A 24,625-nucleotide genomic window follows, 5' to 3' on the forward strand; every position below is an offset into this window, starting at 1 on the left:
TTCCTTACTTTACAGCCAGGACCTCAATGCTTGTCTGCACTATAAAAGGCACCCAAGGGACTATGAAAAGGTAGGCAAGCCTGGGCCTCAAGTACAGGAATGAAGCAGTAATCTCTAGAGGGTCCCAGACGACATGACTCTAGTGCATAGTTATAGTCCGTCTGAGCCCGAGTCTGATAAACCCAGGCTCCTTTCCAGCCACTTGCTAGCTTTCCTACTACTTCAATTTACACATGAATTTAGTACAAAAAACTCTTCCCTTGTACATTGTGACGTAGCAGATTGAAATGCTGCGACCAATATAACATCTGTGGTTGAAAGAACTTTGTCCTCCTAACTCCACAAATTGGATCCAAGAACATGAGCCACCAAGGACCCCACAACCAAAGCAAACTGTTGCTCTGCAGCCTGTCAGAAGTTGACCTGATGTGTGTTACTGGTTCTCAAGAACTAGGAACACCTATCCTTGTTGTATAAACCTACCTGATTGGCTGATTAAATGGCCTCTACCTTGGCAGAGCAGAAGGGGGTAGGTGTGGCTAAGGTTTCTGGGCTTTTGAGGAGAGGAGAATCACGAGAAAGACAGACAGATAAAAAGACAGGAGAAAGGAGCACACCAGGATGGGTTAGCATACAGAAGGAGCCACATGGGCTGGGAGGAAGGACTTCAAGGATGGTGTGGATGGAAAAAAAAATGAAAAATATAAGCAAGTATATTGGAATTATGGATGGAAGATAAACTAAATAAGGATGATTAAGGTGGATGGCATTAGATGGGGGGGGGGCTGGAAGATGGATGGTGAGGTTACTAAGACAGTGTAGGTGAAATATCTGCCAGGCCCAAGATAAATAAGACAATTTTAAAATCTAAAGGTGTCTGTGTCTTATTATTTATGATAGCTGGTTAGATAATACTGCTGTGATAATCTTAGGGCTAATAATAAACATTATTAAGCCCAACATTCAATTATTTTTATTTACTCCACATATTGGACCCAAGAACATGAGCCACAGAGGACCCTGAGTTAGTGTAAGCTGTTGTTTTTAGACCCAGAAAAGTGGTGATTAGATAGAGATCCATTTCAGGAACCGTATCCCTAGTTCCTATTCCCTAGCATTTTCTCTCTGTCACTCCCTCAGCTGCTTTCTCAGAGCCCAATAAACCTTTGTTCAGCACCCTATTGATCTTCCTACTGTCCCTTTCTTCCTTTCACATGTTTCTCTAGCACCTGGGTAGATTTAAGCATGTTGTTGATCATAACTTGTATAAGCTAACAGAAATGCTGTCCACATGTAGATTTATGGCCTCACAACACAACATCTCATGTAATCTTATCTCTGGGGTTTCTGGTTATACACCCACATCCTGATGATCCTTGGATTCATCCCAATTCAAACTGAACTCTTTTTTTTAAGTTCTTTATAGTCTTGAGACCCTGAAATCTCTAATCACTTTCCCAGACCCCCTTGAATGTCCAAGTATCTAATTGGCTGTGATGAGTTCCCACTGGGAGTGACATAGCACATCAAATTCAATGAGTCTGAAACAAACTTATCACCTCAGTCACTCCTCACCCACATTCCCAGTTACTAGTGCCACCTGCCTGTCTAATGACCCAACCTAGGACTCTGGACTCCTTTCTTCATTTTCTAACCCATCATCATTGATTTTTCCTCTTTTGACTTTCACTCCTACGTCTCCCTTCAGACAAGTGTTATATTCAAGTTTCTAAAATGGTATTTTCCAAAGCAAGGTTTATACCAGCCAGAATGTGCACCCATTCTCTCTCTCTCTCTCTCTCTCTCTCTCTCTCTCACACACACACACACACACACACACATCTGACTGTCTAGAGTTTTGTCTCTACTGCATTCCTACTCATCCATGATCTTCTTCTCAACTCCCAACTATCCCCAGCCAGTGACTTAGCAGGTCAGCTTTCTCAAAGGTTTATGCTGCTGGCAGTGCGTCTTCAACTTGTAACCTGTGCCTTTGACCCTTCTGTTTGTCTCTCTCCTGCCCATCATCCCTGATTCATTTCCCATATGTCTTCTTCCAGGAAACTACATCTGTTTTCCCCTCATTCCCAGAATCTTCCTTGCTTTCATAATATCCTGTGCAACTCCCTATGACTATGCTTACCATGCTGTGTTATAGTTAATCCCTACCTCACTTTCTCATATGAGTTCCTTGAATTCAGAGTGCATACTTGTGCCTTCAGTAGCTAGACAGAGCCTGGCACTCAATGAGGTGTTATTAAATTACCAATGAATTCCCCCACTGTACTCAGCATGCCTTGCCTCCACTATACTTATTACTTTCCATTGTATTTGCTGTGACCTTCCTCTCTCTCTTCAATTAGGCTATTAAATCCAGAGAGCTACCAAAGAGTATATTTTATGTGTTTTCTTTTTTTTTTTTTTTTTTCATTCTTGACTGTGTGTTCTGCCTATGAATAGGTGCTCTGTCAATAACAGCTAAAAGAAAGGCGGAAAAGAATAAGGAAGACCACGTTCTTATTTACTCATCCAGTACAATTTAAACACTTTAAATGTTAAAATCTCAAGCAAAACTAGCATGTTATCCTTCAGTCTGGACTCAAATGAAACAATGTGAGGGTCCTAGAGTTAGAAGAGAAAGTTCTGCTGTCACATAGCAGAAAGTAAACTAAGGTGTAGATTTGTCTAACCATGTCAGAGTTGGGACATTATAAGGTTATGAAAGGTATCTTCATTTTGTTAACTAAAAATGGAAGGATTATAGTTCCCTTTAAGTATATGAATGAACAGTCAGGCTAGACTGGCTGGTAGGAGAAAGACTGACCCTCCATTCTGTGTAAATATAATCTGAGATATTTGCCTTTTTAAGTCAAACATGGTTATGTGAAAAGAATAACATTCTTTATATAAAACCTCAAATACAAATGATCAGAGATTTGAGAACCATTTCTTTTTTAATTTTTTTTTATTTATTACAATTTAGTCACCTTGTATCACAGCTGTAGACCCCTCCCATTCCTTCCCAATCCCGCTCTTCCTCCCTCTTCTCTTCCCATGCCCTTTCCCCAGTCCACTGATAAGGGAGGTCCTCCTCCCCTTCCCTCTAACCCTAGCCTATCAGGTCTCATCAGGGCTGGCTGCAATGTCCTCCTCTGTGGCCTGTTATGGCTGCCCCACCCCCTCAGGGGGAGATGATCAAAGAGCCAACCACTGATGAGAACCATTTCTTTAAGAACTTGTAGAAACACATTTTAAAAGCCCAAAACAATCAGAGTAGAATTAATAAGAAATATTAATTAGTTCTAAGATACAGCCTAACACTGTGAAAGCTTCAATTGGGGAAAAGCTGACATTGATATTTTATAGTGCCTGTGTATAGTGCTATGTATATTTAGGAAAAAAAACTGTTTCTTTCTTCTGTGTCAGCATGTCTTGTAGACAGGTGAATTTTAAATATCTTTGAACACTTTGTTCATACTCACTAGTGGCTTGTTCCAATTTTTCATGTAACATGATTTTTTTTTTTGTAATAACACATGCTTTTTATTTCTTTTGCTGTTATTTGGAGGTGGAGTTCTCTGTAGGCTAAGGAGAAAGAACTCTTGTTCTGAACTGGCAGCTGGTAGTGCCTATCCTAAGGAGTTAGGGCTGAGAGCCAAAGCCCCTTTGGCGGACGCACTCCCGGCAAGTCTTAGAGACTTCAAGGAGAACAAGAACTCCTCGAACTGAGAGGAACTCATGAGCTCTGGGAACTAGATGCCTTAGGTGAAGCTGAGCTGCTGTTTCTGAAAACACGAGCTCTGCCCACCTGTCTCTTGAGTCAGAGCCACTCAGGAGGCTTGAGAAAATGCACTTTGTGTGCCTGGAGGGGATGGCTCAGCCCCAAAAGCATGGGCCTTGCAAGTGACAGGATCGAGGCTGCATTTGACTCCATAGGGCACGTTAGAAAAAAGGGGCTTGATGGTACACACTTGTAATCCCAGCAGTGAGGGAGATAGCAGATTTCTGGGGCCACATAGCCAGCCCTTCTAGGTGGGTTGGTGACCCCCAGGCCATGACAGCCCTTGTCTCGAGGGAGGTAAATGCTGCTGCTGTGGCTGAGCCCCAGGGTGTCAACACTTAGGCGTGTCCCCTGGTGTCCTCACTGCACGCACACATGTGCTTGTCAATGTGCATCCCCACACGTACATACTTTAAATGTGTCTTTCATTTTTATATTATGTGTATGGGTGTCTTGCCTGCTGTATGTCTGTGCAACACATGTATCCTGTACTCACGGCAGCCAAAGGTAGGTATCTCCTCCCCTAGTACTGAAGTTTCAGAGGGTTGAGTGTGGAGAGGGAGGTGCTGGGATTGAACCCAGGACCCCAGGAAGTTAAAACCCAATGCTTTTAACTGAGCCATCTTTTCAGCCCCTTCACATACACGTTTAGGAAAAGAACAACAACAACAAAAACGGCACTTTTATGTCTTAGCCCAGAACTTCAGTCTCAGAGCCTCTAGGCTAGGCTCTGCCTGTCTCCACTCTCCCATAGTCGGAGGCCTCCTGTCTTAAGCCATGTATATAATGCCTGTAATTACTGCTTTTCCCTGCAGACTCAAGGATCATATTATTTTAGAGAGGGCCTTGACTCTACTCAAACTTAAGCAGTTCATTTAGAAAATTTTGCATTTTTTAGCAAGAAATTGCCTGTGGCATTCACTACAGCAAACCCAAAAGTATGCCATAGCACAAAAGTAAGGATTGTGGGAAAAATTCAGCTCACTGAATTCAGCCTTTAGAGTTTTGGAAGAGTCTAGATGATAACCCTTCTGTGTTTATATCTTTAATGACATAATCCTCTCAGGAAATATGGTAATCCTTAGGAGGACTCAGATGATTTTGTGGATACAAAACAATATTATAATTTTAAATAGGATTAGATCAGTCACGGAGAAAGCTTCAATAAAAACAATACAAAATGCTCAAACTGGAAATTCTGATTTCACAGTCTAATAGCTGGCATTGTCTCTAAAACCCATGCATATTTTGTAATGTCTCAAATACAGGGGAGGCAAAGTTTGGGATGCAGAGAGGGAAAGTAATTGAAATCATCAGAACTCGTCAACATGGAACTGGACCGCTACTTGGTAATGTGAATTAAGGGTCAGATAATCAACCACTGACATAAACAGTAAGCTTGAAGGCCTGGCTTGCTTGAGAGTATGGGCCCAAAAAGGGGTTATCTTCTCCTGAATTTCCCGATCCTAGTTGTAAAGAGCATTTTTGGGGAAAGACAGCTCCCGAGGATTTCCCTAATAGACTATACCTAAAGCTTTGCTTAGCGTTGCCCACACGCTGTAGAAGCTGACACGGATGGAAACTTTACAGGGCTGCAGAACATACGTTTGAGGAGATAGACCTATCACTGGAGTCCTGAGACACAGCCAACATCTACAGAGGAATGCAAATGTTATACAACCGGAAATACTTTGGTTTTGATATTCGAGCTGGCAGCCATCTCCCTGTGGGTTGGTTCCCGGGCTTTTCTGTGTTCTCTGTCACCCTTCAGCAACACAGAAAATGTGGGAGCCAGACTGCCTTACACCCACTGTTCAGCTGTCTCCAGGACACCTGTTCATCAGATCCCTGGCTTTGCACGCACAAGATGCAAGAACATTTAGCAGCAAGAGCAGAAATATACGAATGGGTAAATGTGTTGTATTAGCAGCACGTGAATTCTTAATAAACACGAACTATTCAGGTGACCTCCTACCTATTATTTATATCACAGATCCCAGCTTCCTTCTTTTTTTCCTTAAATTCTTAAGTAATTATGTATACATATACTTTTGGATTTTTATCAAGTCAGAGGGTAAAATCACATACCGACACTTTACGACTGTAAAAAAAAAATGCATTTATGGTCATAACCATAAGGCACAACAGCATTAAGGCTTACAGAAAGGCCTCTCATGTAAGTGTCCTGGGGGACTGTGCTCTAAGAAACAGCCATCCTCCTCCAGTTACAATTAATTCACCTTAATTAGCAATGTCCTTGGAAGCATTTCTCCTAATCATTTGTCAAAATAAAGCCAAAAATAAAAAAATAAAAACACACACACACAGCACACACAGAAAAGAAGGCCTTGAGTTCTTGTTTCCCTTTCAAGCTTTGCATATGAAAGTGCTCACTCTCCAATGAAAAGCTGCACTCATCACTTTGACACCAGGATGTACTTTCCATTGCATCAGGAGCCTTTGGTCTAACAGGAACCCCTCAAGACTGATTTTGCCAGAAGGAAGAACGTTAGCATTCTCCACGCGTGTTTTCACAAGTAGTTAAACTCCAGAATACATCTTCAGAAACTGTACTTTGAGTTTTAGTCATCTTCTGCCTGTAGGTTCAAGAATCGAGCCATGGAGCGAGGAGGGAGGCCATTTTTCATCTACCAGTGCTTGCACGGCTCTGTCAAGGAGCATATTGCATACTGTTGAAAAAGTTCTTAGAATCTTATTCTGGGAACTCCATAGTTCACATGCTACATTGCGTGTGTACATTTTTAAAGCTAGTAGCTGTTTAGCAGCGTGCATACCATCTTTTATGTCATAAAAAGGAGGAAAAGTATAGATTAATCTTTGCCTCTTTAAGGATCACTAAGGAATAAAGCTTTAGGCTTCAGGACTAGGGTGGGGAAAGGAGGTGGAAATGGACAGTTTTGGCATTTACCAGAGGGAAATAGGTAAGACTTTTTGCTATAGCTTCTTATGCATGTTTAAATTTGTCATCACTCATTTACAATCTTAAATTGAATGGTACAGCCTCCTTCAGTAAGGGTTGGTCTTACCTGTGAAAGTAACGGTGACACCATGTGGCTCTTTGCATTATGTGCCAACATTCTTTATTTTATATCCATGACCTCAAAAATAAACTAATGCTTATAAAGTAGACCACAGACCACTATTACTGAAAAACCTGAGTAGGGTTTATTAGAACAAAGACCAACTTTTAATCTTCTCTTCATTTTCCATCAGTTTCATGGACCTCTTTCTCCTGTTACTAAAACTGCAGCAGATAAAAGAGAATCTCTTCCTCCATTTCATCCTTCACATCACCAATGAAAAAGAAAAAAAAATGATTGTTACTAGGAGCTTACAAAATAAAGCATGTAGCCCAGGCTTTGGGTTTTACAGTTGAGGGAGACTGTGGTTCAAAATACTTAAGTGATTTGCCCAAATTGCCAATTCAGCATGCATGCCTAATTCTCCCTGATTACAAAGACCTCATTCTGGCCCGACAGGGCCACTTTAGCTGCTCTGGAGGCCTGACTCCACTTGAGAGCGAATGATATTCTGACTGGAGAGGTTCAGCTGTCAAGCTGTGAAACTCAGGCAGGTGTCCTGTGAATGAAAAATTGGTGAGAAGGTCCTCATTTCCTCTCCTGTTCTAACATCCCCATGAATTATGCCACAATGCTACCTGTAATAAACAGTGTATTCTGTTATAAAAGTGACCTGACTGCAAAATGTGGAGACGGAGAGAATGTCATGTCATTTCCTCCCCAACCCTGAGGTTCCAGAATGCTTCCTATTTAGATGTCAGAGTTGGAAGCTGTTTCATTATCCGGGGGCTAGATGATAAAAAAGCCTCATTGGAGTCACCTGATTAATGGCAAGTCTTACTGTCACTGCCTTGTAAAGAGTCGCTTGAATAATTGCAGTTTTCTTGTAGGCGGTATGGGGTGAATTAACTTGTGTAGCCATCGATAGTCTATACATACAAAAAGGAAAGTGAGGAAATAGGACAGTATCAACTTAAAGCATTACTAAAAAGGATCTGTTATAAAGCTGAAAAGGCAACTTTCAGAAAAGGGGAATGTATTTCTAATACACTTATTTTATATTTAGCAAATGTTTCATATCTGTAATATGTAGAGAATGCTTAGATATCTATGTGGGCAAAAGCATCTGAATAAACATCCCTCAATAGAAGATACATGCGTACCAGATGTGCCCACGTGAGTAAGCTTGATAGTAGCGTTTTTCAGTGGAATGAAAATGGACATCCCAGTGTGCTCTCTAGCAGATCTGAATTTAGAGCAATCAGTGTGTCAAATGCACCAAGGAATTAAAGTCCTTGTGTGCAAAAGAAAGTAAGACAGAGGGGGAAAGTTGGCAAACCGGCAACATTAGCATCATATAAACACGAATGCTCTCTTACCCTGTGGCTGCATCATTTATTTGGGGGCATTCACCAGGAGAAATGCCAACATGTCTAGACATAGTCTTGAAAATCAAGGATCATAGCAACTTTATCATCCTAGCCCAAACAAAACAACAACAAACTTTCTACACACACTCATCAATAAGATAATGGACAAAAAACTTTTGGTTTACTTATGTGGTGGAATAATGGTAGGAACTTGAAACAAACACAAGGCAAAACTTGAACTGTGGATATGTGCAAGAATTTAAGCAGATCTCAAAAAGCACTTCAGTGAATGAAAGTAGCCAAACAGGAAAAACAGAAGTATGTACTCCGTAAGACAATGTGTATGAAATTCCAGAGGGGGGAAATTATGTTACAGTGATGAGCTGTCAACCAAACACCCCCTTTTAATGACTTGCTACTTTGTCATCCTGGCACCCCAGCTGCTGTGAACACATCACAAAGACCTTGAGGAAACTATTCCAACTGCAAGGGCAGCTGCTGCTCATGCCACAGACTTTTGCTTCAGGGAGCTTGCTCCCTTCAAAACTGCTGCAACCTGCACCAACACCAGAAAACTTCACTTCAGTACCAATCCCTTGGTGACCCTACACGCAGAGGTTTCAAATGACCTTGCCTGCAGTTATTCTGGAGCCTGTCACAGTCCTTAACAATGTCAGAGAAGAAGAAAACCACCATGTGCCGTAGTTTTATTGAATAGAAAGGAGGTTGCACCTACGTGGAACTTGTGATTGGTCTTTTGTGAAAGCCTTGTGGTAAACCGGAAGATGCATGTACCTAAAGCTATAACTTGTGGGATTCCAGTCTGAGCAAGGGCATGCAACCCCTTGCTATAGAGTACAAGCAGGCTGTTTGCTATGACTTTTGTCTTAGTTCGGGGCTTATCTCCTATGTACTACCTACTGGAGTTGCAACATAAACCCTAATAAAGGTTTTTACCATTTTTTTTTTCTTAAATCTATGATGGAGCAGGCTAAGCTGATTGCACAAAGAGCAGACAAAATCCAGGGCTTCCAGCCATAGTGGCAATGGCAATGAGGAACAGAGTCACCAGGAACTGAGGACCCCAATGCTTAAAGTTCAGCATCGCAATACCACGAGGCCACTAAAAATTTGAGAGCCACAAAAAAAATGCAACCCCCCCAAACTTAAAATTCCAACATATAACACTAGGAGATGGCTGAAGAATTCCAAAAAAGGCCTGAGGGCAGAACCTTATGCTGGGCAGAACGTAGAAGCATTGAGAAGGTGAGAGACGGTGGAGAAGATGAGAACCTGAGCGGGGCCAAGAATGGGAGCTGCTACTGCAAACACTGAAAGCCTCAGTCAGTAGAGGAGTTCCTGGGATAACAGCCAAGCATAGAGTCTTACTTCCATCCTCAACACTTAGAAGCGGTGTTCTAGCCAGTAAGTGTTGGCGCCCTGAGCCTAGGGCAATAAGCACCTGAGCACTTACAGCAATTAGCCTCTGGCTTTGAAAACTTAAGAGTCCTAAGCCTCTAATCCTCAAGGCTTAGCTCTTAAAGCTTCTGGGGTTGGATGCTCAGCATGGGAGGCTCAGGGGCTATCAACACTAAAGGAGGTGTTACTTGCTTATCTGTGATTTCTATCCAGGTAGAGCTAAAGAACCCCACCCACCCATTTGTAACATCCCAATAAACCTATTTTGACCATCTCTCTTCACCAGTCACTATGCTAAATTGTGAAAATATAGACATATATATGCTCACATTATAGAAAATATCTCAAAATCAGCAATATACATATATATATATATATATATTTCATAATACATGGATAAACATATCACAAGGACTGTATGGAAAGATGCCAAGATAATGAACTAAAAGATTTAAGAAAATAAAACTATGCCCATCCTTCTCTCTACTTATATAAAATCTCAAGTTTAATATCATTTGAACATCAGAACATAGCTGTCCTATAACTGATATTGTCAATAAAGGTTGAGCTATTTGAACAATAAAGTTGTCACCATTTTTCCAGGTAAAAGTAGAAACCTACTTTCTCTGACTGTATACCTAGGCAACCACAGCTTCATTAAAAGTCAATAAATCAATCCATGACAAGTGCCTTATTGACCAGACAGAAACCTGCTTATGTAAGACAGCCCCGAAGGGTTAGGGACAGAGTAGGAAACTATGAGATCATCAGAAGGTGACCTTAGAGGAAAATGAGAGTGACTTGCTAAGCACTTTTCTTACACAATGGAAACATTTTGAGTGATTATGAGTGAGAAGCTACCTATCACTTGAAATATATATATATATATATATATATATATATATATATATATATATCCTTGACTGCATGTCAATCTTTTATCTCTTTTTGCCAAAAAAGAAACATTAATAATCTTTTAAGTTTCTGCAGGTGAGTATGCAATTCTCTCAGGAAAAGCAACGAATGTTAGGTGTGGGGGTGCATGCCGTAGAGTTGGGAAACTGAGGCAGGGAAGTAACATAGTTTGAGTTAGCCTGGGCTACATAGCAAACCACATCTCACAAGCAAACAAACAAAATAATAAATAATATAACTGAGTGAATTTTTATATTGTACTTAATTTTTATTACTTTAACTTTAAAATTTTGCAGTTAAATAGAAGCAAATGAATAGTAATGGGCTTAGTGAACATTGTAGTTCTAGGTCTAAGTGCTCTTAGTTTAACTCAGTTTTTTAAATTATTAATTAAAGGTCAACAAATATGAACTTGTAGAATTTTGCAGTTTAGATCTAATCTAGTTTTGCTTTCTGTTGCTGCAATAACCACTAAAAAGAAAAGCAATTTGGAGAGGTAAGGGTTTATTTTAGTTTACAAGATAATATAGTCTGTTATCAAAGGAAGCCAGGGCAGGAGGTCAAGGCAGGAACTTGGAGGCAGGTACTGAAGCAGAGAAAATGAAGGAAGGGTGCCTACTGGCTTGCTTCCAGGATCCTGTTTACTACCTCTCTTATATAGTCCTGGATCACTTGCCTAGGGTTGGTATTGCCCACAGCAGGCTCTGCCCTATTACATAAATTCGTGACCAGAAACATGCTGCATAGGCCAGTCTGATGGAGGCAATTCCCGAATTGAGGTTATCTCCTCTCAGGTAACTCAGTTGTGTCAAGTTGACACAGAACTAGCACAGAAGCAAACAATACTTTGCCTAGTGCTACAGCCTCAATAATTTATGACAAGGTAGCGTTAGCCAGTTTTAAAATCTAACTTCAAAATTTTATTCTAACACACTTTTAATAACTGTCAATATTCATATTCTTAATTTTTTCTTAACAAATCATAATATCTGATTCCTTTGTTATTTAACAAGTTATTTAAAATTATTTATATGTGTGTAGATTTATATTTTGCTGGTAGCCATCTTTGAAAGTTGTTTTTAAGTAGTCCTGGAGGATAATCTGTAAAACATCTATAAAATTATTATTGGATGATGAGACCTGATAGACTAAGATCAGAGGGAAGGGGAGGAAGACTTCCCTTATCAGTAGACTGGGGGAGAATTACAGGTGGGGAAGAGGGAGGGAGAGTGGAGTTGGGAGGGGAGGAGGAAGGGAGCTACAGGGGGGGATACAAAGTGAATAAATTGTAATTAAAAAAATAAAAATAATTTTTAAAAAAGAAATTATTTTTGGAAAAAAAACAGAAGAATCACAAAATTTTCTTTTTTAACTTGAAAAAGCAGAAAAATCATGGAAATATTTACTGTGTACATGCATGTGATTTCACACTTATAAGTGTTTTCAATATTGTTACAAGAACTGCAGAGGAATCCTTGTTAAATACCTGCTCACTCTTCCTTTAGCTATCCATAAGGTAAAACAGTTAGGAATTATATGCTTTCTCAGCAAGACTTGGGAGTATCTTAGGCCTTTTCTAATGTGCCCTCACTCTTGAGAAAATACTGGTCAAGTCTTAAGAAAACATGCTAACAAACATTGCCCTCCTCTGTTCTGATAATCTCAGCTATGATAATGCATTAGTTACGACCACTGTTTCAAGCCATTCTTTGCTTCTTTGTTCATTCCTAAAGGGTCTGCTAGGAACCAAATAGTACTTTCCATAAAAGTCAGAAAATACAGTACCAAGTCCTCCCCAAGGCCTAGCAATGGGGCAGGCTTCCAGATGGGTATGGCCTGGGCAATTTGCTGGTAGGCCGGCAGAATTGTCATGATCTTGTGGACTGCTAGTCTGCTACTAACCACACTACATAAGAGCAGCCTGCTGGCCCCAGATACACACCAATGGCAATGAACAAGGAAGACTTAAGTGAGCCCACATGGAAAACTGTAATGTAGTTATTTGCCTAGCATTGTGTGGACAGACCTTTAACTTTCTGTGGTTCAATAAACAGGCACAATGTCTTCTTACATTACGTTTAATTCTTAATAGACAGTAGTTTTGTAAACTGAAGTTAAGTATTCTAAATGTTGTGTAAGTCTCACTGACTCGCTTTTTATTTTGAATCAAATATTTTTAGTCTACTTACTTTCCATGTTAATAAGTTATCAGCACAGGGCAAGGAAGAATCTTGGCATTTGTAGCAGGATATAACTGAATAAGTCCGTGTATTAACTGAGTCTAAACTTGGAATGTCATTCAGAAAATTTCTCTTTCTCTGTCTCTCTCTCCCCCTCTCTCTTTGTGTGTCTCTCTCCATCTCTCTGTCTCTCTCTCTCTCCCTCACGTGTGTGTATGTGTGTGTTATGCACATCTGTGTGGGGCTGTGTACTCTCATACACACATGCAGGCCAGACAAAGACTTTAGATGTCCTAGTCCGTCACTCTCTGTCCTATTCTCCTGAGACAGGATAGTTCACTCACCCTGGAGCTAAGCTTGTATCCAGCAAGCCCAGGCAAGCCCCCTTCCCTACATGTCATGTCCCCATTCAGCACTTGGGCTACAGACATTTAACAGCACTGTCTGGGTCCCTTACATGTGTGGTCTTCATGCTTGGGAAGCAAATCATCTTACCCAGTAAGCAATCTCTTTATCAGCTTGACAATAATGCTTATCTAATCGAGTAGGTAATGCATGATTTAAGAATGTATTAGAACTGTCAACGCTTTTGTAAATAACAATTTTCGGAGCACCTGCTTTCCAAAAACAAGGCCAAGTAAAGAGGTGAATTCAGGTGGTTTGAGTACTTTAGTAAAGTTAGGCCATGTTTATGAGGAAGGTTTCATCTAATTGTAAAGATAATACAAATAAAACGTAAAAGAGAGTATTGGGATTGGCTCTCTAGGCTTCAGATATTTGAATAAGAGAGATGAAAAGTCTAACAGCTTTTTTTATGAAAAAAAAAAGTTTTTGGGTAAAAGTGAATTTAGTGGCCTCAGTAGTTATTAGGTTCTTTAAAACCCTAGAATTGCAAAGCCAAAAAGAACCACATAATTAACGAGTGCTTTTGATGCATCTGTAGGAATAATCAGATTAAATCTACTTTCCAATATGATTTTATTCATGCAAGAGGAAGTGGGCTGGTATACAGGCTTGGTTGGTCATCTCTATTCTAGGCCATCGGGCATTTAAAAGAAATAATGTTCAATAACATATTCAAACAAAGGTCACTCAACATTATTCAAGGTAATGGGTTTAGTTCATCTAACTATTTACTGTTGATTGAAAGTCTCAGATTTAATGATATTACCTGTTAATTTACAGAGTTAACTTATGAGTTTTTTGTCTCATAGAAATAAAAGTAAGTTTTCTCTTTAGGATCAGATAACCGCAAAGGAGACCTCCTGTTAAACCATATCCTAATACTTGCATTTTCAAGTTTCTTAACTAGTTTAAGTGTTTTTATCAACTAATCATTACGTCTTCTGCTATTTTTCTTTAACAAATGAGCTAAGTAGAATCTTTTATTCATCCATTTTATGTTTATCTGATTGGTGAGTTTTATTTTAGAAATCGCATATGCCAGTATGTCAGCAGTTTGATAATCAGAAGACATGGCTTCTCTTTCCAGATCTGGGATGTTATAACCTGAACTCTAAATTGGAAATGTAGGTGAGATTTTCAAAGCGCACTTCCAAACAACAGTTTAAATATTTTTAAAGCTGATAGGTCAGATTACATTAGCATAGGCAGAATGTTATTGAAAGAAAGAAAATTTCATGTTCCAAAACCAGCTAAAAAGCACAAGAACACGTGGTCTTTTCATGCAGTGTTGTGCTCTGTTCTAACTTATGAAACGCCACTTTCGCTGTAACTCTGCCACCAGAAATTGCGGTTGATTTGAGCCATTTGTATATCAGATGGATGACACCTGGCACCCACACAGAAAGACACAAGATTCATGCCTTTTCTAGCATTCCTTCTTGCAAAGACATAAGATGGTGTCAATTTTTTATCCAAAAGTATATTCACCACTCAGTTGAGAAATTTCCCCAACCTTTCTTGGACTGACAGAGAAAGTGGCACAGATCTGCAAAGAATGTCAATCACAAATCCAACATAAGTAAACATTGCAAAAATGGACACTGACGTGGTCTTGTGGGTCATAAAAAGTTCTGTATTTTAAGCTTATTTTGGTCAGTTTACATAGGGAGTGAAAGGCATGACAATAATGGAAGTAACATAGCACAATCTCAAATTTAAAATACTTATTCTGCCACACACACTGGAATTCTTCCAATAATGGATTTGACTGGTATTTTATATGACTGGAATATTTTCTGAATTAGGAAAATAAGTATAGGAAAATTAAGTTCTAGCTTTCTATAGCAAAGTAGCATGTAATTCACACATAGACACACACACAGATACACGCACACACACAAACACACACACTTTAACAATTATAGGGGTGGAAACCAGGTTCTCACAGATTCTAGGCAAGGGCTTTTCCACTGATCGACACCAAAGCATTATGCATTTCATAAAACATGTGGAGAGAGTTTCAAATGTTCCCAACAAAAAAGAAACACTAACTGATAAAGGAGACGGAAATGCTAATCACCTTATTTCTCTTTGCACACTATATACATGAATCCGACTATCACATTGTACCCTACAAATCTGAACAATAACCTGTCCTTTAAAATTACAATAAGGTGGTGAAAAGAGCTTAGTTGTTACAAGCATGTGCATTCTTGATGAGGACCTGAGTTCAATACCCAGCAGCCCACAACTGGCTCACAAACACCTGTGACTCCATCTCCAGGAAACCCAACACCTGCTTTTCATCTTCCTCCTCCACCTTAAAATCCAGTTATGGCTTTTAGGTAACCAAGAAAATGAGGATTTGCCCACAATGTCATAGTTGGCACAGAAGCCCCGGTAGATATTGGGCATTTTAGCATCCATAACAATACGTGAGAAATTTCCGACTTGTCAACTGAAGGAACCTTGTTTTATCTCTTCACATCCCCGCAGTACACAGGGTGAAGTGGTGGGGAAACTGTCCTTAGAAACAACCACTATGAGACACATGGATTCTTATGGGGCTTTATTGTGATCAACGGAGACTGGGTAGCCATTTTGTGCCTGCTGTTAAGGACTGCTCAGTTTGGACTTATGCTGTCTGCTGGAACTCTGGATGAGTCACGCTGAGGATAGAGAGGCATTTTTTTTTTTTTGTGGTCGTCATTAAATGGTCTTAATTGCATGCATGCATTGATCTTCCCCATGCCATGTGTTGAGACTTGTTTTGCCTTCTACGCTTTCAACTGTTCATGCAGGAGAATACTTGCCCATGCCCAGAGGAACCTTTAACTAAATGTGGGCCTCATGCTCCATACACATTTAAGAGCTAACTGACATTCTTCAAAAATTTCAGTGTCCTTAATTCTCACTCCAAAGTCTGAGAGATTTTTGGTCAAACTTTTCAGTAATATTGTGGATCTGTCCTTCTATTCTTGCTTTTTAAATACATATTTTAGATTCTATCCTAAATGCTTTCCTTGTTCAGGATGGCTATATATTACTGGTGAATGGTACCCGATATGGTTATTTTACGAACTTTTAAATCCCAATTGTGTTTTCTGCCATAATGTTTACCTGCTACAGTTATTCCTGCTCCAATGTTCACTTAGAAGTGCCTGATAGATATTTAAGTATCGTAACAGTCCCTTGCTTAATAACGCTAATTTGTTCCTAAAATCCTCTTGCCAAATTAAATGCCTTCCAACACAAAATACAAATGATCATTATTTTAAGACCAAGAATGATGTATTTTATGCCAACCCAAATTTTTTTAAAACAATTCTTGGAAAAAAAAAAGTGTTTCTACTTAACTATAAAAACAAAGCTTTACAAACAACAAAGAGAAGCCAAGAAATCAAGAGAGTGCACATGAAAGAAAACATGATAGGAACTTACTGTGCTTGCTAATGAAGAACTCTTAGTACCAGGAGGTGGGTGATGGACAGCTATGTGTTTGTCAGGCATGGTCTTAGTTCACAGCTATATTTCAGTTTGGGGGGGGGGGCGAGGATTCTTTTTTTTTTTTCACTCAGAATTCCCTTAGGAATGTAGTCATAACCCCAGGTATCATCTTTTAGGCAAAAAAGAAATTAAACACACAAGGGTGCCTAAGCCTATGGAAATAGTGATACAAATAGTAAGTGAGTCATTAAAGATCCATGCCCCTCTTTCCATCTTTCCATTTCCTTACTAACATGCTTTGTGGAATCTGAGCTGTCAGTCCTAGAAATTTGTGTTTGTAAGAGCTTCTCCAAGCAGAAAAATTCATTTCTCACAAGCTTGCCAGCTGTCTTTGCGTAAAGGTAAGTACAAAATGTCCATTCTGCTTGTTTGTTCCTTGTGTTATTCCCGTGAGGAGCACAGAGTGTTCTGTAAATTCATGTCACCTCTCTCCCACAGAAAAGGCATGAACTAGCAGTCATTACACAGGTAGTAGGTAAGTTCAACCCCACTCCCAGCTTTTATTATGCCACAGCATCTTAAGGGTATTTTTTTTAAAGTCGTATAAAAGGGGACTATCTTTTAAAGATGTCTTAATATTTTAAAGATAGGGGTGTGTGTGTGTGTGTGTGTGTGTGTGTGTGTGTGTGTGTGTGTAAATACAGTGCTCAGAAGTGTCAGATGCCTGGAACTGGAGTTACAGTCAGTTGTGAGCCTACAGACATGGGTGCTGGGAATTGAACTCTCACCTTCTGCCAGACCAGCGTACACTCTTAGCCACTGCCATCTTTCCAGCCAGGCATTCTCTACTAAACACAAGCTGAGTAATTCATACGTAGTATTATTGCTGTGGTGAGTTTTATGCTTCTGATTATGAAATTTCTACCAGCTTGTCTTTGCTACTTGCCTGTAATGCACGGCTTAATCCGCTTTTAAAAATGTCCTTTCTGTTATTCATATACTGATTAATTTATTTGTTTTTATGTGTGTATGTGTGTGTTGCATGAGCAACCGTGTTAAGAGCACCGTGTGCATGCAGGAACTGGAGTTGCACGCAGTTTGTGAGCTGCCTCAAGTGTGTGCTGCTGAATCTAAATCTGATGTTTGGATAGAACAATTAAATATTCTTAATTACTGCCCCATATTTCCAGGCGCTTCTTTTATTTTTCCCCCTTCTCTATTCTTTTTCCATCTTCATGCCAAAATATTTAAATGAGTAAATTCAGGATTTCTTATGATCTTGACTTTATTACTTATGACATTTAATGGTTACAAATAAACTAATGGTCTGGTTATGATGAACAAAAGCATAATTATTATGACATGATGGTTTTAAAGTCGCATTTTTTTTTTGTATTTCAAATAAATGGAACTGACTGTGAGCTAAAACATTAGGAAAGAAAAGAATTACTTACGCTATTAGATGGATGTCACTGAAGGTTGGCTTTGAAAAGGGATACGGAATTAAGAATTTTATCCATCAGATGCACTTTCTTAACAGCATATTTTTTATTATTCAGTATTTTAGCATACCTTTAAGATTTTATCTGTTGTGTGTGTTTATATGTGCATGTCTGTGAGGACGTGAGTGCAGGTGCCTGCAAAGGCGAGAAGGGGGTGGTCAGACCTTCTGTAGTTGGTGTTAAGGCAACTGTGACCCGCTGTCCTCTGCAAAGACAGGAATTGTTTCAACCTACTGAGCCACCCCGTATTCAACCTTTAAAAATATTCAGCAGTAACTTCTGTTTTCCGAATTTTATTATATATGAAAATAGGGGGCTTCCAGAACCCAATCTTCTTTTCACATATCTAAGGTCTGTATTTGAAATAAACATAAATTCCATGGCTATAAAAATAGTATTTGAATAACATAAAGATTTAAAGAAATGGCAATTGCTGATTATCATGAAATTCAATGTTTAAAAGGAAGAGGAGCATGGAAGGAGGAGGAGAAGAGGACAAGAAGAAGGAGGAGGAAGAAGAGGAGGATGAGGTAGAGGAAGAGGAGGAGGAGAAGATCAAAGAGATGAAATTACACTTTTGGAACACAGAAATCTCAGCATTCCTGATCTCCAGGCAGGTCTTAAATGAAGCTGAGAAAAGTCTTAGGAATTTACATTTAAATTTCTGTCTGGCTTTCCCATTAGTCACACAGTGGCTCAGAACACCTTGCATTACCACACCCTACGCCCCCACAGGATACAGGCCTTTCATAGCTCTGCATAAGGCTTTAATCAGAATTTATTAATTTACCTATGACTGCCACTTTGAATAGTTCCATAATTAAATCTAGACCCATCTGAGTCATGTGTTCACGAGGACACACACACACACACACACACCATTCCTCTTTTTTATGCTAGCCTTTTTCAACTCAAAAACATTAATTTTATATAATGACTTTTTTGATAAAATAGCTTTGCCTGTATCTAGTATATTACATCATAGTTTGTTTTCCATTGAGAAGACATTTTTAAAATATCTGCTGCTGTACGCAATTGTATCATTCAGAGGTGATGGAAGGAAACGTTTAAATCATGACACCACAATTTTCCACTTAAAAACTAACTCTAGAAGAACATGAATCGGGGTGATTAGAGAGGGATGGAATCCAGGATGAGTTGGGAGGAGAAATAATATGAGCAAAATACATAGTATGAAAAAAACTTTAATTAACTCCAGCTGTCGGTTCGGTATGTAAACGTGGCTACTGTGTGCGTGTGAATATGTTACAGTGCATAGTGAGGAGATGACAAAGTGTTAAGCGTTTAGCTGTGAATAGCTCCAGTAGTCAACGAACTACTTTCTTCATGCATGAACTTGCCTCATCCACTTGAAGCAGAACTCTGCGCTATACACGCGATGTGCCAGGCTTATCTGTATAGAATTTCTCAAGCTGTGCGTGATGGGCAAGGCCGAGTGTGAGCATGCACAGGTTAGCCATGGGCAATGGGTCTATCTTGCTGGGTAGTTTCATCTCAGTGCAGTTTCCTGGGAAAATAGTGTCATAATTAACACTGGTCAAACACAGCGTTTATGGTTTTAAAGAAGGCCAGAAAAATGCATGTCAATGCAGCTTTCTAAAAATTTTTTGAGATTATAATGTAACTATATAATTTCTTCCCTCCCTATACCCTCTCTAAAGCCTCCCACAAACCCCTCCCCTTCTCCTACAAATTCACGGCCTCCTTTTTCATTAATTGTACACACACACCCACACACCCTCCCACACCCACCCACCCCACATTTGTATATTTCAAAATATATAAATACAGCCTATTCAGTCTGTATGTTACACATATATGTTTTGGGGAATGATCATTTGGTACCCAATTGGTGAGTCTTGGCATTCCTTAGCCTCCTGTACTTCTTTGTGTGCGGTTGAGACGTCATTGGCTCTCCCCATCTATTGTCCCTGTTCAGTATCACCCGCTGATGTTCCTTGGAGACAAAATTCACAGCAACTCCCAGCTCCTCAGCCTTTAACAGTCTTTCCACCCTTCTTCCTCTGTTTTCTGAGCCTTGGGTGCAGATGTTCTGTTGCTGAAGTATCAGTCTTTACTGGGCTCCACAGCTCTGCATTTTGATTTTGTGTTTTGCAAAAGATTCACAAGCAGTGTTGTCTCTTTCCACTGCTGGTGGGAATGTATATTAGCTGTTTTTCTTTGTTGTTGTTGTGGCAAAATACTCCATCAGTGTAACTTAAGAAGAGGAGGCTTAAGTCTTAGTTCACAGTTTGAGGATGGCTTCCATCTCAGTGGGAAAGTCACAGCGGCAGTGGTGTAAGTCAGCTCATCCCATTCCATCCACAGCCAGGGTCAGAGAAAGGTGAATGTTGAAGCCCAAGTTCTCTTTGTCCTTTCTATTTAGTCTAAGAACTTAATATCATCAGCCATGTCCACATGGCTGTGTGAAGCAAGAAGAAGAAATTAAAACAATATTCTGAATTAGGCTTGATTATCAACAAATGCACAGCATACATTTTACACTCTTACTGGTTTTATACTCAGAGGCTGGATTTCATACATTTCCAAAGCTTTCTCTGTGTGTCCAGTTCTTCTTCCTTTTCCTCCATTTTCTTCTTCTTCCTGTTCTTCATCTCCTGTTTGCATCTTGTTTATGAAGCAGTGTTTTCTTGTGCGGCTCTCATTGGCCCAGACTCTCTTTGTAGCCCAGGCTAGACTTGAGCCTGTAATCCTTCAGCTTTGGCTCCCCAAGAAATGGCCAGTTCTGGAAGTGACAATGTCTCGGCTCTCAAAGCAAGGTAAATAAGAACTTTCTCTTTTTGTTAAACTACAACAAAATGAATCGCATTGTCCTTCCTAGTTCATGCAACTATGCCAGTATGAGCATGATGTCACTACCATGCCCTCAACGACTTCCCTTCCAGTGTTTTATTTAATAAGTGAAAAGTGTAATTGGCTGTCAAAAGGGAAATCTCAAGCTACATGAAATCTGACCCTATTGTGGTTTATGTAGGGCAATGACTCCTCAAAAATTCATGTGTGCACTGTGATTTTCTTTCTGCATCAAGCCAGAAGGGCAGTTTCTCACTTCCTAAAATCGCTTTCTTTATCCATTCAATAAACGCTACCCCCCCCCCCCCCCCCGTCACCAGCCTCCTATCAGAAGTTGACCCTGTTTGACTCCACTTTTCTGTGGCTAATCCTGAGTGCCACTGTTTCTAAGCAAAGTACAGGTGATAAGTATTTAAATTAAAGTCAGTTGTAATAGCAGAATAATTTAAAGAGGCTCCCCTTCAGTATGAGGGATTTATTTAGTAATGTAAAAATCCACATAATAAAATGTGTTAGTAATCTATTCATATCAGAATGCATATTGGGGAAATGTTTTGTTGCTGTTGTTTTTAGAAAAAAAAAAAAAACGCCAATGCTAAAATCAGTGAAACCAAGCTTATTATTTGCTGAACATCTTTTAAATAAAAAGTGAGTTATAAATGTCCACCTAACCACTAATTTTGGAAGCAAGATGATACTGATCAACCTGACCCTTAGACAGCAGGCTTCTCATCGTCTAGGAGGATTGCTCTCTGATCAGTCACTAAATGATTGCTGCTTTCACACAGTAACAAATTAGTTTGAGTCTGTGTATATTATTCTTCAGCTTAAGCTCTCTTTGTCTACCAGAATTTCTAAGCTTCCTGTGAGTTTTGCACCTATCATGTACAGCTAGTTAGGTTTGCCTGTGGATCTTAGTTAAGGACTGCAGTTCAGGAAGGAGTTATTTCTTGGGATGAGTAGCCAATGATGAATAATATCTATGTCCTTGGGGTAACTTTCCACACATTGACTCGACATACAATCAATCTATTTTAAAATTATGTGTGGTAAGATACAGATAATGATAATATGATATAAAACTTAAGAATAAGCTTGCAGACTGTTATTATAGTTGGGCAGGAGTTTTCAAAAGTAAGCTTAAATTTGAAGAATTCGATAATCTTTCTAGAACTAAAAGACAGAAAACTTTTCAAAAGTGGGAAACTTCACACAAACTTTACAGACCTGTGTGCTATAGTTATGTCAACTGAAAAGTAAAATTGAACTCTACCCTGGCTTCTATAATTAGTGAAAAGTGATTACTATGTCTACTCTGATTTTGCTTTCTCCAGACCAGAATTAACAGTGAAAATCTTCTCTGCTTAAGAAATATTAGATAGGAATATTGACCTTTGCTTTTTGTATATTTGTTGCATCCTTAAAGACTCTGAAAATTAAGTTATGACCACTTCCAACTTCACTTAAGATAATATACGCTATACTTATAAGGTAAATGTTACAGCTCAATGTTTAAAACATAAAAAGTATGAAGAAGTTCAGTTAAGCAAGGGCATCCCTACAGTCTCTACCTTTGTCAATTACAGAATTTTAGGAGAATCATAAGCACAATTTTCAAAGGTTTTATTACTGAACACATTCTCATTTAGGACATTTAAATGTAGCAGATATTCAGCATTTAAATACAAAACTCTTGATCCACTAAAAGGATCTTACAAGTTCCATAGTGACTGTTTCAGTGAACTCATGACACTGATGTCTGGCATTACCTATTGGTGTGCCCCCCCGCCCCCCCGGGGTTTATCTTGCAACCAGGAGCTGAATATTAACAAACTTAGTAGTATAAACCTTGGGGCTGGAGAGATGGCTCAGTGGTTAAGAGCACTGGCTGCTCTTCCTGAACGACCCAGGATCAAAGCCCAGAAGCCACATGGCAGTTCACAACTGTCTGTAACTCCAGTTCCAGGGAATCTGAGAGCCTTGCACAGATATACAGGGAGGCAAACACAAATGTAAATAAAGTAATTTAAAAAAATAGTATAAACCTCTCTGAATGGATTTACTGACTACAACTGGCAACACACACACACACACACACACACACACACACACATCTAAATGGATTACTGGGGAACTCAACATGCCTAATAATCTAATCAGTACCGAGGCCCTGGAAGGCCTCTTCGGTGGGCTTGTAAATTATTTAAAGAAAAAGAAGTACCACCTCTCTGCATACAACCATGTTCCTTTGGATTTTCTAATAGCCAACAATCCCCGCGGCACACATCTCGTTGCATAGAAGAGACTCTTAGGGTGGTAGTTTTTCCGTATGCGTCTAGATGCAGTCTCCTAACTGTGGGCGTCAAGCATCGTAAAGTGTGATAGAGGAAGTGGATTTCTCCTCCGACGCTTTGCTCTGGGCAGGTGAATGTCTCTCGGCTCTCTGAAAGTCCGCCTCTATGCTAAGAGCAAGGAGTTTTAGACACAACGGAAACAGGAAGAGACCCTGCACTGCACCGGAGCAGTGCTTAGAAAAGAGTGCTGTGAGCCTTGAAAACAGAAACCAGAAACCAAGCCTGCAGTCCGCAGCCCTGAGCAAAAGCCAGTCCTATCCAAACTGTGCACAAACCCAGCCTCCTGTCTAGCAAGCCTGAAGCCTACAGGAAGGAGCGCAGCCACTCTAAAGTGGAGTTTCAGGCCCATCACTTGCGGTTTCTGTCACCCTCTGTTGCTCTTCATGAATGAGACATGCATATGGCACAGCGCATTGGCTCCTTCCGTGGGGGAAAGGGTCAGGAGACAGGGCACAGCCAGTGCTGAGGGATCTGAGACGGGCTACTTACACCTCCAAACGCTTCCAGATCACAGCCTCCTGGAATAGCTAGCCCATTTCTTTATGGCACTGTTGCTTTCACCCGCTGTGGGAATTAACAGAAAATAACAGAGTAACCCGTTAGAGCCGGTCGGCTCTGCAGAGCAGCAGGCTACGTGCACACTCAAGGCATGCGGACATCGTACAGAAGCTGAGTGGTAAATAGCTCATCTATACCTTCTCGTCCGCAAAAGGGAGGCAGTCGGCGCCTCAGTGCCCGCTGCTCTCTTGTGTAACAGCTAAACCGGCTCAGTCCTTCTGACAGGGTGAGAAGCGCTCCGCAGACAGTGTCTGGGCGGTCCTAGTGCCTGCCCAGGTTAGCAAGCTGGGCGACTCCACAGGGCCGCCCTGCTGTGTCTTCCAGGGGCTGCCACCGGGAGGTTTTAAGGACTCCACCTGGCTAAGCAGCAGCACCAGCGGACATTGTGCTTGGTAAATAGTGGTGTGCTAATGTCATACAGGCTGTGTTGCTGAGAATAAAAGCACTGGAGATGAAGAAAGTGTGCTGACAATGTTAAAGGCCATCAAGACAGAAATCCAGTTTTCACAGACACCGTGTTTATTGAAACGCATTTATTCCGTGTTTGTTTTTTAAGTCTACATTTAAATTGTAAAGGGAACAGCACAGAACTTTCTTTAACCGTTTACAAATACGGCGCAGTTCTAATCATCCCTGCCTGGCTTAGCCTGTTAAAAACACAAAAGGAAACACACAGAGGCCTGTCCACCCGGAGAGTTTCCATTTTCCCTGGCTCTATTATCATTTGACTATACTAAGCCATTTGCAAAAGAATCTATTCTGTTTACGTTGGAAAGTAACCCTTAGAAGATTGCTCAGCTTACGGTAGCCTCTCCGTA

At 40.1% G+C, this 24,625-nt stretch overlaps 1 protein-coding gene across 1 annotated transcript in view; it reads right to left on the reverse strand.

The window, feature by feature from the left end:
- Rab27b (RAB27B, member RAS oncogene family) overlaps window positions 1-24,004 on the reverse strand; it is a 155,556-nt gene extending 131,552 nt beyond the window's left edge. The window contains exons 1-2 of the mRNA XM_055622835.1: window positions 23,945-24,004; window positions 23,739-23,813 (exon numbers count right to left, since the gene is read on the reverse strand). The gene's annotated coding sequence lies outside the window, so the exon portion shown is untranslated. The remainder of the gene's footprint in view (window positions 1-23,738; window positions 23,814-23,944) is intronic.
- Window positions 24,005-24,625: the final 621 nt, after the last annotated feature.

Source organism: Psammomys obesus, unplaced genomic scaffold (assembly GCF_907164565.1).
Source record: "Psammomys obesus unplaced genomic scaffold, mPsaObe1.curated_primary_1811, whole genome shotgun sequence".
Lineage (NCBI taxonomy): Eukaryota > Metazoa > Chordata > Mammalia > Rodentia > Muridae > Psammomys > Psammomys obesus.